This window comes from Acipenser ruthenus, chromosome 19 (genome assembly GCF_902713425.1).
Source record: "Acipenser ruthenus chromosome 19, fAciRut3.2 maternal haplotype, whole genome shotgun sequence".
In the NCBI taxonomy this organism is placed as follows: Eukaryota; Metazoa; Chordata; class Actinopteri; order Acipenseriformes; family Acipenseridae; genus Acipenser; species Acipenser ruthenus.
In genome coordinates, this window is record NC_081207.1 from 18074047 (window position 1) to 18080046 (window position 6000).

Here is a 6000-nt window from a genome sequence, read left to right on the forward strand (position 1 = left end):
CAAATTGGCACCCAAATGGACAGGACCTATAACTGTCTTTAAAAAGTTGGGACCAGTGAATTATCGCGTGAAGTGGATAGAACAACCCTATTTTGGATCTAACAACCCGGTACCTCCGGGGGTACTGGGATGTTAGGCCGTTAAATATAAAGGAATCAAATGTAATGGTTTCAAGGGTTTCGCGGTAAATGCTGAAAATTCAAAGTAATTCTTAAATTCAGTGTTTTCTACTCAACACTATGTTTTAGCTATTTTTTGCAGCAGTTATTAGTTACCTGGTTAATTGTTTAAGTGTTTTTATTGCAATGCCCTGGTTCTCATTTAATTAATTAGCTTTGTCTCATTAAGCCATTTGACCAATTTCTTGATAACAGGCACCTGACTGGTTTGAGGAGAGGCTTTTTTTTGTGGAGAGAGAAGGGTGTGGTGCTTGTTTGTTAGAAACCTATTCTAATCTACTGTGTTTAGAAGAAGAAAGAGAACACTCAGGAAAGAGACTATCTAAGACTTTAATCCTGATTTATAATTAATTTTCTTGAGCTGAGTTTTGTTTGGCATTAGCAAATTAAGAGTAATGTATTGACGTTTTTATCCACCATCCGGATCTCTGGGCCGAGTCTCACCAAGCCGTTCCTGGTTTCCTCTGGAAGGTTTATTCAAGGATTATCCAACCAATCTATTTGTCCAAAGAGAAGTTGTTTGTTGGGTGGATTTTTCCTACACCAGAGGAACCCTAACTCCAATGCTGCATCATTTCCTGAACTCTGGGTGAGAGATTACCAATTTAATATTTTTTGCTGCTAGTTCATTTTTTACTGCCCTGGGCAAGGACAATTTCAATAAGGACATTATTTTCTTCTTTTTGGACATTTTGTATTGTTTTGGGGTATTTTGTTTTTCATATTGATTACACATTTATTATTTATTTTAATTGAATGTATTTCTTAATTTGTTTTCTTTGGCAGACTCACAAACAGTATTTCTATTGTTGTTCTCCACACCTCCAATACACATTTATTACAGTGATTACTGTCTTTCCCTGCATTTTTGTCCTTGGTTTCTGGCACTCGGCTCACCTACCTTTTTAATTTGTATGTAATTATAGGTAGGAATGCAATTTCTATCAACTAGTTAAAATAATTGATTTTCTGCCAGAGTTATGATTGTTACAAATAAAAAATACCACAGTATATTTGCCAGTCTTTCTGTAATTCTTAGTGACGGGGAAAAAAAAGATTGAGTTATTTAAATGCTGTTTGTTGTATGTTGACATTTTTTACCTACAGAAAAACTATTTAGATAATTGTTACTATTAAGGCGTAGTAATATTAATAGATCAGGTAAGTTGGTCTATGATGTCATAGCCGTGTGGTAAGACAATTCTTTCTGCACAGTCATGTGATCTTCAGCCAATCACAGCACTTAATTTATCCAAGCCATTTTAGAAATACATTTAATAAAAAATAACCCTTTCATTTACAATGTTTTCTACAGGAATATACAGTGTTTTCATCCATCATATGGTTTAAGGCCTAAAATAGTTAGACTTGTATAGTGTAACTATTATGTATAGACTATACAAGGAGGTTGTGTGTCCAGTGGTTAAAGAAACAGGATTGTAACCAGGAGGTCCCCTGTTCAAATCCCACCTCAGCCACTCACTCACTCATTGTGTGACCCTGCTCCGTCTTTTGGGTGAGATGTTGTTGTGATGGTGGTCCACTTGTTGTTGTATTTGACCTAATGTGAAATATATATATATATATATATATATATATATATATATATATATATATATATATATATATATATATATATATATATATATATATATATATATAATATATATATATATATATAATAAAAATATATATTCACTGAATAAAGAGTGGTGCTATGTTGACAAGCTGTAGATACAGGTACTGCAACCCTCTGCACAATACACTATTTACAGTTTACCTTCAGGTATTTAATGCCATCTCTAAAATACGTTCAGTGTGTCCAACTTCATTCACTGTAATAACACTGTGGCGATGCATTTTCCTTAGTTGGGGTAAGATGTCCGTATCAAAAAAGCCAAAAGCTTAACGGTGGAGAGCTAATATTTAGTAACATTAAGGATGACTGTTGCATGGGGGCAGGTTAATGGTTACAATCTGGTCAGCTGTGATTAGAGCAAAGACATGTTTGAGAGCACTATGGAAGCCACAGGTGTGGTTATACGTTTTTAAAAAGTTACCAGGATGTGATGACTGAATCAGAAAACTATGTGCAAAGTGATTCTAAATAAGGATAGGAGAGTTAGGATAGTTCTAGTGATATTTCATACCCATGCCATGTTCCTCTTTTAAGGTTACATATTGTCTAATAAAAATCCATATTCCTTTTGACAGGTAAGCTTTGGGAATCGGACCAGTTATTATGCCAAATAATGCACAGTTTAAGTATTTGTAACAAAAATAAACCGCTTGTAAACCCATGACACATAGTGATAAAACAAAGTCCTCTTATAATGGTAAATAGCAAATGAAACATGGTTGTACTTATGAAGAAGAAATCTAACATAATGACAAGACCGGTAAATTGACAGCATTTCACAGATTTTGGCCAAAGGTTTTTGACAGCTGAAGGACAGGGTTAAGTGCAGAGGAAAAGAGCTTAGCATTTTTATCATTAGCCCCTTCCATTTATCAAATCACACTTTCTGCTGACAGTGAGAGCTGCATTGGGCTTAATGGCATCACTCAAAAGGATATACTGCTATAGAAGAACCTACTCTGCAGTGTAGCTGGAGATGGATGAAAAAATAAAAGTTAACTTTTGACTCCCAGTGTGCAGTAAATGTTACTATTAAAATCAGAAACTGGTTAAGGGAATGCTAATCAGTGCTAATCCATTTTTTAGGGTCCTCATTTTTTTTTTTTTTTTTTTTAAATGGGTTAGCCTATGTGCTGATTGTGTCCATCTGTCTGTCACACTCTGCAAGGTGAACACGGTAACTGCCTTGGGTTTGCACCAATCTTCACCAAGCTTTTGTCATACATTTGTAGCCTCCTATAGACATTTTGGATTGCATTTGGCTTTATTCAGATACTTACAATTTTATATAAATAGTTTGACCTTTCAGGCACTGTGATTTATTATTGGATTATGAGGTACCTCTGTGCACTGGTTTATGTTAGTTCAGGAACTCTTGGCATTCAGAACTCTGTGTAGTCAATAGGGCCCACTGTACTGAAAATGTCAGCATTTATTTTAGTGATTTGTAGCTGACGAAATAATCCTATAAAACGTACATGTTGTGCACTTCCATTCGTTACATAGGTCTCAAGTGTCCAGCTTTGAAAGAAACGCATGAAGACATCTGAACTTTTTTTACCCTAAGGCTGTATCGGATGTCATGTAAAATTAAAATCCATGTTTTTTGTAACATGTGTTTCTTTCACAGCTGTTCATTTGAGAGCTATGTAGCTATTGCAATCCAGATTTATGCAATTATTTTGTTAGCTACTGGTATAATCACTTTAAACACTGCAAAACTAGAATTTTAATTTAATTTTTAAAATATGCAAAGTCATTTTTTTTTATACATTTTATATAATATATTAAGATAATATTTGAAAAGAACGTTTTTCCAAACTAATTTCCTCTCTTCACCTACTTTTCATAACCCCAGTGGTTTACAGTATGTGAATAATAATAAAATTTGAGATGGCCATGATTTGCATTATAACTAGCTGGCCATTTCAAATTCTTTTAAATTCTGAATAGAGAGCAGCTCAACCACTGATCATTAGGATTCATTTTACTCCATCAAATGTTTTGCAGCTCCTATCCATTCTCTACAAACCATATCTGCATAGGTTGATTACAAGAAAAACGAGACCCCATTCTAATTGCTATCTCATAAGCAGGCAGCTTTTCAAGCTAAATTTAGGCTTACTTTTATTCAAATTACCTCGGTAGTTTTCAGAAAACTGGCTGTGTTTCTTCCTATGTTTTTGTGCATTCCACTTTTTTTTTTTTAAACCAAAGAGAATTATTAAAGATTAAGTAGCTTCAAGGTTTTATTTTTTTATTTTGTTCTTTTCACTGCACACGTTTGTCTGTATTAAGGTACTTTGTCAATGGATTCAAGAGCTGTTCTTAAGTTCTGGTTGCTTGCCATTGATCAAAAAGATCAGCCAATGTGTCATCGTATTAGTAAGCCAACTAATGCACAGGTGAGTATTGCCAGAAAAAGAAAACTTGTTCCAAAGAGGCAGATCACAAGATGGCTCTTAGACATTACATACTGTATATCTATGGCTGGATACCAGCAGTACATTTAGTCTGATTACAACCAGTATTCTACAGTATGTAGGCAGGAATGTGAAGTATGTAATGGCAGAAATATTTGGGCTCTCCAACTGATGGCCCTTGAGCCATAAATGGTTCACTGAGCTCCCCAATATAACTTTGTTCTAGACAAGTACAGTAAAAATGCAGCAAATCTGACATGGGGTTTAAAAATGGCACATCATCCAACGCAGATGCATTCCATCCACTCATACAGTCCACAAGTGCAACGTTTCTCAAATGCGCTTTCATTCAGCACAGTTTGAGAAGACCTTAGCAGTGCAACGTGAAAACAGCAGTCAGGAGTAATTTTGATTATTATGATGTAGTAATTTTCTTTAGTGTGGCGGAGAAACTATCTGAAATATTCTAAACAAACATTGCTGCACATGAATTTGAAGGCAAAAAGCCACATCAGTGTTCTTCATAAATTATATAGTTGATAAATATTAGAAATTATCATAACGCGTTTTGCCTTGCACTGATTTTACCACATTGCCAGAATTTGCATGAAAGTTTCTAAAATGGCAAGTGACGTGTGGGACAGTAGGGATTAACATTAGAAAAACAGGATCAAGAAAGTGCTGCTGGGGCTCCCGAGTGGCGCATCCAGTAAAAGCACTCGCTAAAACCACTCGGGAGCCCCAGCAGCAGGATGCGCTCTATAGCCTGGACGTCGCCGGTTTGAGTCCAGGCTATTCCGGGACGGGAGCTCCCAGGGGGCGGCGCTCAATTGGCCGAGCGTCGCCCGGGGGGAGGGAGGGTTAGGTTGGCCAGGGTGTCCTCGGCTCACCGTGCAGCAGCAACCCCTGTAGTTTGGCCGGGCGCCTGCAGGCTTGCCTGTAAGCTGCCTAGAACTGTGTTGTCCTCCGACACTGTAGCTCTAAGGCGGCTGCACGGTGAGTTCGCAGTGTGTAAAGAAGCGGGCGGCTGACGGCACACGCTTCGGAGGACAGCGTGTGTTCATCTTCGCCCCTCCCGAGTCAGCGCATGGGTGGTAGCGGTGAGCTGAGCCTAAAAAATAATTGGGCATTTCAAATTGGGGAGAAAATAATAAAAACTAATTGGCAACGACTAAATTATTAAAAAAAAAAAAGAGAGTGCTGCTTCAGATTTGGTAAGCGAGTCAGAATCGGGATACAGATGGAGGTGTGCTTCACGCTTTTTAAACACGGGCCCAACTTGCAAGGTACATGTTAGCATAGTGATCAATGTTTGGTTTTGTTGTGGTCCTTGTATTTTCTGTTACGAGGACTGTAAAACGAAAACCAAAATGGTGATGTGTTTTTTCTTTATACAATGCCCCCTTTTCTAAAACATTTTGAAGAGTATTTAATTTAAACATGAGTTTTCACTTGCGTGTACATCTAAAAAAAGGCATAAGCAAACCACAGTAATGACATTACTTTATGAAAATGTGTCTTTTGCCACTTTGTTTATTGTGCAGAAACCATAATAACAGGGATAGATTATTTATTTATTTATTTTTTTTGTCTACTTTTTTTATACTATTTCTGCCTGGAAAATCTTTTTCTGGAATAGATCATGGTAATTGATCTACGCAGAAACACAACAGAGAAACACGCAGAATATATTGTAGGATAAGTAATAAGTAAAAAATACATAAAAGAAACAGGCATATATGTTCTAATCCAAGGCTGC